This window comes from Microtus oregoni, unplaced genomic scaffold (assembly GCF_018167655.1).
Source record: "Microtus oregoni isolate MIOR12 unplaced genomic scaffold, Mior012 000000F_ref0000247, whole genome shotgun sequence".
In the NCBI taxonomy this organism is placed as follows: domain Eukaryota; kingdom Metazoa; phylum Chordata; class Mammalia; order Rodentia; family Cricetidae; genus Microtus; species Microtus oregoni.
The window spans coordinates 68,819,999-68,833,161 of NW_024543059.1; the positions used below are offsets into that span (position 1 = coordinate 68,819,999).

At 43.9% G+C, this 13,163-nt stretch overlaps 1 protein-coding gene across 2 annotated transcripts in view; it reads right to left on the minus strand.

Moving 5' to 3' along the window:
* Ppp3ca (protein phosphatase 3 catalytic subunit alpha) overlaps positions 1-13,163 on the minus strand; it is a 276,261-nt gene that overhangs the window by 253,605 nt on the left and 9,493 nt on the right. The gene's annotated exons all lie outside the window — the stretch shown is intronic.

Sequence of the window (13,163 nt, forward strand, 5' to 3'; positions counted from 1 at the left end):
CTCTTGACTTCAATTTTCTCACGTCAATGTAAACAGCACTTGCTTCCTGGGAAAATTCTAACCCTCATGATACATAAGACACTATATATTTAAATTCCCTCTACCAGAGCCTAGTTTCCACAGGAGCCAATGAACAGAAGGCTAACAAACCAAAAATAAATAAATAATAATCATTAACACTAGGAACAATTAGGGTAACAAATCTATGACATAGAAACCACTCATAATTAACACCTGTGTCCAGCTTCATTGTACCTCTTATGTTCAAGAAGCAGGGTTAGGGTTTTCCCAACTTCTAATTCCAGTTTACATCTGAGATAGCAGAAAGGAGGTAGCGTTCCCTGTAAGTCACCCAAAACTCTACCAACTGAAACACAACTGTTCGCTTATTTCATTCAATGCAGTCAAAATACTACGTGATTAAGGGAAACTGTATTTTGAAACAGGTGATCATAACCACAAAATGTCTTGAAAGGGATATGCAGATGGACCCCAGCTTATACGCTAAGTCTGAATCTTTGGTGTGTATTCTACCATGGAAAAACCCTAGCTGGCTGTAAACCTGCTAAGGGTACAGCGCCCCAGAAGTGGGAGGAAGAACACTGAGGTGCATGGCTGCCTGTCCTCACTCACATGACAAGGAAGCCTTTTCTGATTTGTATCAGTTTTGGTCAAATCACTCATCGCGATACAACAGACATGATTTGGGCTTTTCTATGCCTCGGTGATCCATGTGACCTACGATGCTTCACTTGGCTAACCTATAATTTAGAGACGACACAAGTGGATGACTCCATTAGAGCGAATTTCCTTCTTTTTGATATAATGATGAAATCAAAATAGGCGAAGGTATAACTAACTCACGAAGTTACGCGGATACCATTGGTAGTAGTGGCAATGGTTTTGGTTTGGTTTTGAGAGGTTTTTTTTTGTTGTTGTTGTTTTTATTTTTGGTTTGTTTTGTTTTTGTTTTTTGTTTTTTCAAGGCAGAATTTTTTTGTGTAGCCCTGGCTGTTCTGGAATTGGTTCTGTAAACCAGGCTAGCCTCAAAGGTGTTCTTTTTAAAGACGTGGCAAACCACATACATTTGCAGGAAGAAACAAAACACAAGGCCAATTCAGTGCTGGGCGTTCCCTTAGAATGCATTGTTGTATCAATAAACAAGCAAAGCAATTCTTGCCCTGAGGCTTCAAAATATTCACAGAGATCAAAACACCCAACGGTCAATTCCACCTTCTACGAGGCGATGCACTTTTTCGGTTTTTTAATTTTCATCCTAGGACCAAGAAGCAGGATCCATTTGCTGTCTTCTGCCATGAAAGGGGAGCTCCATACAAACATACTGAGAAGCGGTGAACTGGCCTCCATCATGGGACTAGTAAACATGAAAAGAGCTCCGTACCAAGGGAGCTTCAAACGCGAGAGGGGGGAAGTTTAATCTTACACAGAAATGAGACAAAACTGCAGAGAAAATGGCAGCAAGTGAGTGCCTTAAGAAAGGTGTTTCGACAGCAACGCTCTGAAGAAAGAGGAAAAACAAGCTGCCCAGAAGGTGGCTGTCGCAAGAGAAGATGTCTCAACCATAAAGACCATTTAGAGTCCCACCCCCTGCGGAGGGCTGGCCTTTTCTCTAAACCCGTTTTAAGACCGAAAACAACTCTCATACGTTTCTTCAATATTTCGGCCTCAGGACCTTGTCAAATGAGCTCTGTTGAACACACTTAGGCTTTCTGCTTTAAATGTTAAGTAAATAATAGTCACTTTCTTCACAGAGCGCATTTTCCTGTGCCAGCAAAAGCATGCCTAATCATGCCCATAAAAAAATAGATACCGCAGTTGATGCCAAAATGCAGGCAAACAGTTATTGCTATAATCTGAAGTATGTCTCCCTGAAATGCGTATGTGGGAATCTTCACCTTCGAGGTGATGTGATTACAAGAGAGGACATGTGTGAGATCGACCCCAGACAGACCCCCTGACTCTTCTACCACAGGAGAACTCAGGGAGAAAAGCAGTTCCTGGGCAGCCCCCAAGCACTGGTCCTACAGCCACCTTAATGAACTCAGAAGACCTCAAGAGAGAGACCATCTCAGAAGACCCTCATCAGAAAGTGACAGATTGGAAAAAATTTCACAATTCAAGGCAATGGATAATAATTCATTTTTATGTAAAATAGATAAAATTTTGAGAAGCAATTTAGGCCCAGAAGACAAGATTATAGAATATAGGGCTATTGTAAATTAATGAACCAAGATGCATTAGGCATGAGCGATTGTTCCTAGCCCAGAGTAGGTACTCTCCAGTCAGTATTTCATCTGAATTTTATTAATCAATTATCAAACCACGACTGGCAAAAATATGTCTTCTCCCCATTTCCTCTGCACACCACGCCTCACTCTCCAGCTTTGCTACGGAGGGAAACATGACCCCATTGCACAGGTCTGTGCATTTGATAACATGATGTCTGGTGTCTGCTTTAAAATGCTTCCTCAAGGGAGCAAAAAGAAATGTCAGAAGGGGTAAGCACTCTACAACACAGGTATGTGAAACCAGCTGTCTGATCCGTTCACCTCCACACACACCCCAAAGTCTTCAAAGTAGGGGTCAGACCTGGCTTTGAAGCCCAGTTTTGCTGTCCATTGGCCTTGTAGCCATGAACAAACCCTTTAACTTCTCTAATTCAAACATCTGACGGGGTTTGCATCTTACCCGTCTCAAAAAACTACCTCGGGAATAACAGGAAATGGTACTTGGGAAAACACTTGACATCAAATCAAGTCATCAACTAAACTTTAATCCAAAAGAGTCTAATTCCTACCAAGGAAAGGCAAACTGAAAGAGAAATGGACAAATCCTGAAAACTGAGCACCAACTCCATGATCTCTCTCCGAGGGTCCAAAACTAGATTCTCAGAAACAGCAACAAGGAGCAGTCAGAAAACTACCCCAGGTACTATGCCCTGGGATAAATAAAAAGGCTGTGGTCACAAGACAACATGGCAGGCTGGGTGGACAAGACAACACAGCCAGAGCCACACTGCGTCTACAAGTGACACATTCTCCTCCCACCCCCTCTCCACTGGACAAAACCCAAGAGGAGCTGAGGAGAGCAGTAACATATACACCAAATAATCAAAAGCAAACGTCACTTCTGGAACTCTCTCCATAGGACAGAAGTTCAGATAAGAACAGATGGTACCATTATCATCTGCAGCATAATTACATAGTCATTTTAAAATATACATTAGCGTTGATAATCCCATCACTGGGGAAATAAATCACATCATTCACCAAACTTCACAGCTGGAAGCCTTGGGAAGGACAAAGCGTTAGCCTCATACTACAATAAGCTGTCAGCAGAAAAGTAAAAGAGAAAGTCAGTAAGAGTAACACTGAGGCTAGTACAACCCAACAATTCAGTGCTGGGAAGGTTGAGGTGGGAGGACTGGGAATGTAAGACCTGCCTGGGCTACATATGTCCAAAGGCTAGGGATATGGCTCAAGGATCAGAACACGTAACTAACACGCATATGACCCTGGGTTCAATTACAAGCACACACACACACACACACACACTGTATCCATCAAAGCCAGTTTCCATCTCTCAATGACAGTTGTAAAGAATGGTATAAGAAGTGGTACTTCTGTTCAGTTCAATGGATTCTAATGTAATACGATAACTGAATGAGACCCAGACATGTCTTTCTCCAATAAGAAAAATTCTAGTGTAGTCAAATACACTATTCAACCAAGTTGGGTCAGAATATAGCAAAATCAATGAAATAAGTTCATAAACAGTGTTTACTAGTGGATTCAAGGGAGGAGTGTTCTTTATGTCAATCACTTGGCAAGTACTCTACCACTGAGCCTTGTGCCAATCCCTCCTCCCCCTTTTTGAGACAAGGCCTCACTAACTAGCTTTGTCCTGAAACTCAGTGTATAGAGCAGGTTAGCCTTGAACTTATGGAGATCCACCTGCTTCTAATCTCCTACTTTAAAACTTACTCTTAAGCCAGGAACTAAATTCACGTGTTTAGAAAAGGCACCCGAGTGTCTGTCACATATTTTCTCATTGTGTTCATAAGTAGATCCACCGGAGTACGTAGTCACTGGTTGTTTGAGATATTCCTGATATGGTAAAAGTATCCATGTATACAATGATAAACACTGGATACAGTCATGTCTTATTATCAGCATCCTTATAAGGGAAGGCTTATTTCAAGAAAGACCTGACTTCAGTATTAAAGGGCCACAGTAAGAAAATTACAACATTTATTTTGTTTTTCCAAGACATAAACATCTTAGAGTTGAGTAAACCTAAATTAACAAAGCCAGAGTAGTCAATAAACCATCCCAATGGTACTCCTTAAGAACACAAGATATAGCCAGGTGGTAGTGACACACAACTTTAATCCCAGCAGATTAAAGGCAAAGGCAGAGGTAGGAGGATCTCTGAGTTTAAGGCTAGCCTGATCTACAGAGTGAGTCCTAGGACAGCCAGGGCTACACAGAGAAACCCTGTCTCGAGAAAAACAAAAAAATTCATTATTCAAAAGTTGTATTCTATATGTTGACAAATACTTGTATAAACAACCAAAAAATAAGTCATAATAAAGTTCAAGCTCACAAAACAAATGCCACGGGGAGGGAAATGAGGAAAAGAAAACATGACCCCATGCAGACAACAGCAGGAAACAAATTTTCCCATATGCAGAGTTCACCGTGAAGCCAGGAAAAGTAAGAGGCCCAGTAAGAAACGGAAACTATTAGAATGTAGAGACCTGAGGATCGGGCGGGGAGCGTGGACATCTTCTCTTTCACCTGTGACTTGCAACCACTTCAACCATGGCATTACTCAACGGCTTTAACCCAGGGATTTTGAAACATCAGTCCAACTAGCTTCAGCTAATTCAGAATGTTTATCAGTTGGGAGGCTCAAGAGACAAACGTCTCCAACTACCTGCCTGGGATGACTCATTAAAAGTCAGGAGCATCGCCATCACCCTCCTCTTCAACAAGTGTGAAAGATGCAGTTAAAAAGTGCAACTGTGGTTGCACTCAATGGGTCCCGGAATCCTGAAAGTAGTAAACGAAATTTTTTTCTAATCTCAAAACAGCTCACATTTGCATCTAAAAATGCTACAATGAAACCACATGACTCCCTCCTCAGAATGTTTCATGTGATGCTTCCTTGAAGTGGCTTTCACTTCGGCTATGTGCGGCTTCCTCTCTTTGCTTTGGTGACAGAAACACAGAAGTGCATCTAAGAGAGCAAGGCCCCTGCAGTGAACGCCAGCAGTGTGCAGTAACCGGGAAAACTCAAGATCCGACCAACATGTCTCATCTGAGTATCTCATAGCAGGCACCTCCTCCACGTGTGGACTCAGTAAACCCTAATTTAGACCCCAGTCATATTATTCATGAGCTTCGGTTATTTCTAAAACGGAGACAAATACACCCCACCCATCTTATCCCCCCCAATACACACTAAAAACGAATTACAACACCAACTGTACTTGATATAAAAACAAGTCCCGCTCTGGGGGTGTAACTCAGTTAAAAGTGGTTGCTTAGCATTCGGGAGGCCCTAGGATTTATCCCCAGAACTGTATAAACCAGGTACACTGATTTGTGCAGGAAATCCCAGCACAAGGAAAATAGGAGAAGCAGAAGTCCAAGGTCATTCTTAACTACACAGCTAGCCAGAGACTTGCCTGGGCAACAAGAGACCCTATTTCAGGGCTGAAGAGTTGAGTATCTACTTTTGCAGAGGACTCAAGCTCAATTCCTAGTACCCACAATGGGGGCTCACAGCCACTTGGAAATCTAACACTAAGGGACCCAATCCCCTGTTCAAGCCTCCAGAGACACCTGCATCTAGTACACATGTCAACAAATACACAAACATCACTGTTCAAAAGAAGACACTGTCTCAAAATAAATGCATGCATGAGGTCTATTTTCACTCATAAAGGAACTGTGTGTTTTCTCTTCAAAGTGTCCCTGGGCTGAAAGTTCAGGGTTTGTAGCCAAGGCTGCTGGAGTCATAGCTGTATAAACACTCATTCAAGGACCCACTCACTATAGTGGGTATTCAGGGTACTTGGGAATAAAAACCACACTCCTTCAAAGGGCTTCAAAATAGCATTCATGATTAGAGAACAAAAGTTCAGAAGCCATAAAGTGCCTTATTTGTCACTGGTTTACTCTGAGCCTGTGAAGAAGCAAAGTAGCCGACAAACTAATAAAGCCTCCCGGAGTTAAGGTTAACAACAGACTGCAAGACACTTACCAATGAGAAGCAACCTAGTCCTTGGCCTGGAAGACCCATTTCCCGCTCCCGCTCTCTGCGATTATAACAGTGTGCAGAAGGAAGTCACTGGACTTGATGTGTGTGGGAGGGGTATGTGGCCATGTGAGCGGATGAGCATGCACACATGTGCATGCCTGTACATAAACATGTGGAACCCAGAGACCAATGTTCAGACAACTTCCTCATCTGCCTCTGATGTCCCGTCCAATACGGGTTCCATAGACCTCACTCCATCTGGATTCCCCCTGGGTGCGGGGGCTGAGAGCTTAGGGCCTCAGGTTTGTGCAGCAGGGGCTTTATTAGATAGCTTTGAAAGTATCTTTTCAAAGCTGTGATAAAGAAAAAGCTACCAATTAAATAGCAGAGACTCCCAAAGCAACAAAGATCCAAGAACCTCCATTTTTTTTTCCTCTTTTCACTTTTGGAAACTGTTATTTTCCTTTTTTCCCCCCTCTGTTTTTCAAGCAGAACCTACAAGTTTCTACTTTCCACATTCCCATCTTTTCCAATGTTATATGTATGTTCGGAACCTGAAATAGGAATCTGAGAATCTGTGTTTTCTGTGAAAATGAGTTTGGTAGCCAGGTTTAGGTAAACTCTCAGACAAATCTACTCAGACATGAATAACAACAAAAATACTAAATGAATAATTAAATTCACAATAAAGTAAAAATTAGATATTAAATTAGTTAATTAGTTTAGCAAGATTAAATCCAATTGAGTTGTTAAGTGTTATGCTTAGAATTATACAGAAATTACAAAGTCTACAACAAGGGAGGCCTAGCAGGCTTATAAATTTATCACATGAAAATTTTGTGAACATAGCATGAGATTGTACATACTGAGAAAAATGCCAGGCATCGCCATTTCTATGATGTCAATGCATATACATACAATGTATCTCTTTCCATTTGATTTAAGAAGAAAAAGGCATGGCCCTACCTAACTGGGAGGTGCAGTGTGTAGATAAGCCCTGAGAAGTCGCAGTGAAGGAGGGGAAAGATGCTGTAAACACTGGTGATAGGCTGTGTGCATCACAGACAGACAACATACGGCTGTGTCCAGGAGGTGCAGACTTGTAAAGGGAAAAGCTCACAGGTATCCACAGGAGCTCTGGTCTGGGTGTGAAAAGTTTAGTTCAGCATCAGGACTGAAGACTCAGGGCTGTGATCCTAGCTGAGGCAGGTGGATGGCATTTGCAAAACCAACCTGAGTACCTCAGTGAGAAAATGCTCTGGGCTGCAACTCGGTGGCAGGACCCAATTCCCAGGGTCACATTTGTATGCTTTAATTAAAGGTAGGTTAGTAGGCTTCAGTCACCTTTTATCTTAAGAAATCAGACATTCTCAACACATTCACGAATAAAGACACCCTCTCTCTGTAGTCGGGGACTGACACTTTCACAACATGATGACATGATTTCAGTAGAAAGTAGTATATAATAATAATATGCGCTATATAATAAATACTTTCAGACTTCATATATTCATAAGGATGAAGCATATGAATTTTTACATATGAGTAAAACAAAAATCAATAAATGGTTAGGAGTAAGGTTATAGCTCAGTTGGTACAGTGCTGGGTGGCACTCATGAAGTCACGGGTTCAGTCCCCAGCATCACATACACGGGACATGTTAGAGCAAGCCCGTAATCCCTGCTCTAGGGAGGTAGAGTGAAGAAGACAGACCAGACTCAAAGCTATTCTCCGCTACACGTTCAGTTTAAGGCTAGCCTGAGCTACATGCCCCTGTATAACCTGTCCATTTAACACCACACACACACACACACACACAATCTAGACACAATGTGAGAAAATTCATACACAGGAGACAGAGTGAACACAGAGTGCGGTATTCGAAGGCTGCTGCAACCGGACTGCAGAACTTAAAGGGTCTGAACAAAGTGACACGTTTAACTGGCTGGAAGGACGGAGGCAACACCACCAGGCCAGGAAACACCGAGCAGATCCCCCACTTTCTTTGCGCCACACCCATACATAGCAACTGGCATAGGGCTTGAGAAATCGCTCCAGAGGGAAGAAAACAGGTTGTAAATATAGATGTCATCAGTCGACAGGCAGTCATCGGCCCTCTGACTTGGAGGCCCTCTGACATCGGCCTGCAAGGATGAGGGAAGAGATACGAGAACATCGCCACGCAGGCCTCCATCAGGAGGAGCTGCGAGCAAAGCGGAGAAGTCAAGCCACGGAGCAAACCTGTCTAAAGGGAACAATAGAGAACCTTCGCTGACCAGTGCAAATGGACCCTGTGGACCATGCGGAGAGGTGGTGGGCAAGAAATAATACATACCTAATGGAAAGCACTTCTAGAAGCAGAAAGCTGGGCTTTCAAAGGAGCTGTCTACAAAGCGACAGCACCTACCATACACCCAAGGCTCTCTCTGAGCTGGCACCAGGCTTGGCGTTGCTGCATGTAATCTCTCCCCTTGTCCCAACCTGGCAAACTTAGCACCATCGCTTTTTTCAATGAGAAAAATGAATTGAACATGGTACATGGCTTCCTGCCGGGACATGTCAAGATATATGGAGAATGCAGGGCTGAAATTGAGCTTTATCCAGAGGTGAACTAACACCTCTCCCAAGTTCTGATACTGCCTCTTCACTGCAAGTATTTGCAGAGGCAAAGGATGGTAAGGTAGACATCTCACAAAAATATCCCTTCTTGATTGTTTGTTTGTTTAGAGATGAAGTCTCCTGTCTAACCCCAACTTTCTGGAACTCTATGTAGACCCGGTTGGCCTCAAAGTCACAAGAATCTGCTTGCCTCGGCCTCCCAAGCACTGGGATTAAAGGCGTGCACTAATACCCCCAGGTAAAAACCCCAGGTAAAAATCTCCCTCCCTCCTTCCCTCCTTCCCTCCCTCCCTCTCTCCCTCCCTCCGTCTCTTTCTCTCTCCTAAATAGGTGACTTTTAAAATGAGCCCACGATTGTGTTTTATTACACACATTCATGACTTAGAATAGCTGCAAAACTCCAGGGACAAACTCCCATTCCCTCTCAGTTCCCTTGGAATCCCCTCTACTCAGAAATAATACAGCTATAGGGATGGCAAGTGGTGAAGGGTACTACTCTTGCAGAGGACCCAGATTCAGTGCCAGTACCCACATCACAAAGCTCACAACTAACTGGGTATAGTTGTAGTGATTTTGCTTGTGTTTTAACAAATAAAGCTTGCCTGAAGATCAGAGTGAAGAATTAAGTCACTAAGGCCAGGCAGTGGTGGCACACACCTTTAATCCCAGGATTTGGGGGCAAGACGAACCCCTCTTAGTTCAAGACCACCCTGGGCTACCCGAAATTGATCCATTCTAAAAGAGAAGCAGAGCTCACACAAAGGTGATCCCAGCACTTGGTATCACACACACTTTTAATCCCAGCACCAGGGAGGTAGAGACAGGACATGGCTGGGCAAAGATATGAAGAGCTGAGAGAAGAATATTAGATGGGAGGAAAGAGGAGTTCGGTGCAATCTGAGGAGCAGTGCAGTCTGAAGCAGTCAGTCTGAGAAGGCAGCTTGAGGACAGGATCGCCCTTTGGGTTTGAACACTGGTAGAGGTGAGAACTCTCTAGTAGCTGGCCACTGTGCTCCTCTGATCCTTCAGCATTAACCCCTGATAGCTGGCTCTGAGTTTTTATTATTAAGACCAAGCGGAATCCATGCTACAGTAGCACCTTCTCAGGAAGATCATAATCCTCTGTCCCCGCTTGGGCACCCATATGCACATGCATGCAGGCGCGGGCACACACACACACACACACACACACACACTGGGGCACATATAATTGAAAATAAAATAGGCTTGGTGTCACTTGACCTAGCAAGGAAAACTGAGATTGAGTCTCTTTCCTTTTGCTAAAAATAGAATTGCAGCCTTTGAAGAGAGTCAGTCACTGTCTTTCCTGTGCTCCCACAGTGTGGGACACCTTCTTCTGGAGGAGTGATTAGGACTACTTTGCCATGTGAAATTGACTTTTGTCTTCGACACTGGGCATTAACCATTGCAAACTGCCTAGTTTAACCTGGCCCCAGAACATATTATAAAGCCACTTTGGGTGGGCACTAAAGTTGGATGCCTACAAAAACCAACATGGATAGATTCAAAAACATCTTGTTAAGTGACCAATACCCATTTAATACTCAACAGGTGAAGCCTCGCTACCTACCACAGGCAAAGTATCCTAGTGGAATGGGGGAAAGGCAGTCTACAAAGCAGAGGGGAACTTACGAAAGGTGGGTTCCTGAGTCATGGGATAACTTTTTCTGGGCATCAGAAACTACCAGAGTACAGAAAATGTAGTAAGTTCACTAAATTAAGTTTTAATGCCATGTCTGAAAGTTTTGTTTCAAAATATCAATTTTCTCCTCAACATAAAACTCATCAGAGAAGTCCACACAAGGTAGCTGTTGGGGGATGCAGTGGAGACGTGACTTTGTAAGGAACTTGGAAATGTCCCCAGATGTTCCTACCTCATGTCCCAAGCTCTACTCTGTGTATAGGCCTGGCTCTCAGAGGTGTTATCTTCCCACTGCAGGCCCAAGATTTCCCTTCCTTTCTGGAACCCCAACATGTTCAGGGAAATAAGAGTACAGTTTCCAGGAATAATACTAGAATACACCACAATTTAAAACAAGATCGAGCAGGCTGCAGGCTATGTGCCTTACCCACCACCATTCATAAGGTATAGTGGGGGCTCAATCACTTCTGGTCGGGACACAGGTGAGAGCACCCTCTCATGGGGGAACTTGAATCAACTTGTGAAACACTTATAAATGTTTGTACAAGTCTGGCGGTGGTGGCGCACACCTTTAATCCCAGCACTTGGGAGGCAGAGGCAGGAGGATCTCTGTGAGTTCGAGGCCAACCTGGTCTTCGAGAGCTAGTTCCAGGACAGGTTCTAAAGCTACAGAGAAACCCTGTCTCGAAAAACAAAAACAAATAAAAAAGCAAAAACAAAAAACCACAAATGTTTGTACACCGTTATCGGTAATTAATACTTCGGAGCAGCGTTAGCACGGCAACATTCTCTGATACTACATCTGCAAGCCCATGGCTGGCTTCAAATCTCAGTGAGACATATTTCCAAACCACATTTAATCCATTGGGTAATGAAACTGAACGGTCTTCGGAGCTGTTGATCCACAGCCTTCAGTTGGGCACAGTGGCTCCCATCAAGTGTGATGCTAATCTGCCACTCTGGAGGGCTGCGAAATTAATCGAGGGATGTGCCCTCTCATGCCACCAGGCTGCTATGCTATCAGGACCATCTTTGTCACTTGCCCGCATTATGAATGGAAGGCTGTAGGAAGTCACTGGCAAGACACAATAACTTTCTAGGTTCGGGGATGTTCCTCCTTACGGGGATTAAGTCCTAGACATCCTAAAGCTGCAAGGGACTGGGAGAAGATAAAAGGAATTTCAAAGCTTAGAATATCACGACAGTAGCAATCCTTATTCAGTCAAGGGACACGGCACGGTGGACACAGCCTATCTCTGAGAAGTTTCTGAGCCTCAGGTACAGTAGAGCCCCAAACCAAACTGAAAGACCCCAACTCAAGGCGCTGCTGTACCATGAAAGCAGGCTGGCCAGGATCAACATTGATTAATGCCTCCATTTTCAAAAACTCCAACACCCTGACTTGGATTTAAAGGCCAACTGATAAAATACAGGAATGACCTAGAAACCACCCTGCATGGCTAACCAGCTAGAGGACTGAGGAACAAGGGTACTGGTTTACTATGGAACAAGCTCTCTCAGAGAAAACAGATAAAGCAGTCTTTGGAACACAACAAATGCAGGTTTAGAGAAATCAGACAGCAGACAGGAGAAAGCCTTTCTCGCAGGCAGAGAGGCCCCGGATGGCAGGGTGAGTAAGAGCCTGACGAAGCCGGGAGATCCCTCTCACTTGATCTGTGCCTGCGATGGCAGTGTGCCCGTCCGTCAGGAAGGCCGGACAGGGGTTCCACGTCAGCACTGGCTTCAGCCGAAATCGGGCTGCACATTCCAACCGCGAGACTCAAATTTGTCAGACCCAGACCTGAATAAGACTAAGAGATAAAAATATAAAGAAGGGTGGGGCTCTGCCAGATCGTGAGCTGTTTCCCAGTGCTACCTCCAGCATTAAAAATCTCAAAATTCAAACTGTTCTTTAGTATGTGTGTTCACATTTACACTCAAAACGGGTCAGAATGATTTGGTTCTAAAATGCCAAAATAATCTATTCTGGTGTTAAATGTCCCTAACCTGGTTATTTTTTTTTTTTTTAATTTGTGACCTAAATTCCTGATGCTTCCCAACACTGGCTCATCTGTGCAGGATCCCACACAGAGACAACCTAAAACTCCAATCCTTGGTTAAAATGCAACCTGGCTTTTCCTCAATCAGAATCCCTAATCTCTCTGCTCCGGCCACAACTGACAATCCTTTCATCACCCAGGAGCTCGCTTTTTCAACATACTCCTAAGTTTTACACAAAGCCCAACAAGAAGCATCCCGACCTGAAGTGAGAGCAACACAAAGATTCCTTTCCTGTTGGTGGATACAGAAAATAATATTAATGCTTTACACGGGCCACTGGAGTTCCCCTTCATCTTAAATGCCCTGGGATGAGAATATTTCTATGAAGGGAAACAGAGCTGACCTCAGGCTATCTGAGCCCATACTTTAGCCCAAACAGAAAGTGGAGCACGGAGAGCCCCGGATGACCTGCTTGAAGAAGACATACAATCCCCAGTGGCTGGCTCAGGTTCCCAGCTCATCTGTGAAAAGGGCTTAGGGCAGACACCTCACTTCCTAGGCATCCTAGGTGGTGTGAATTCAATAGCTGAGC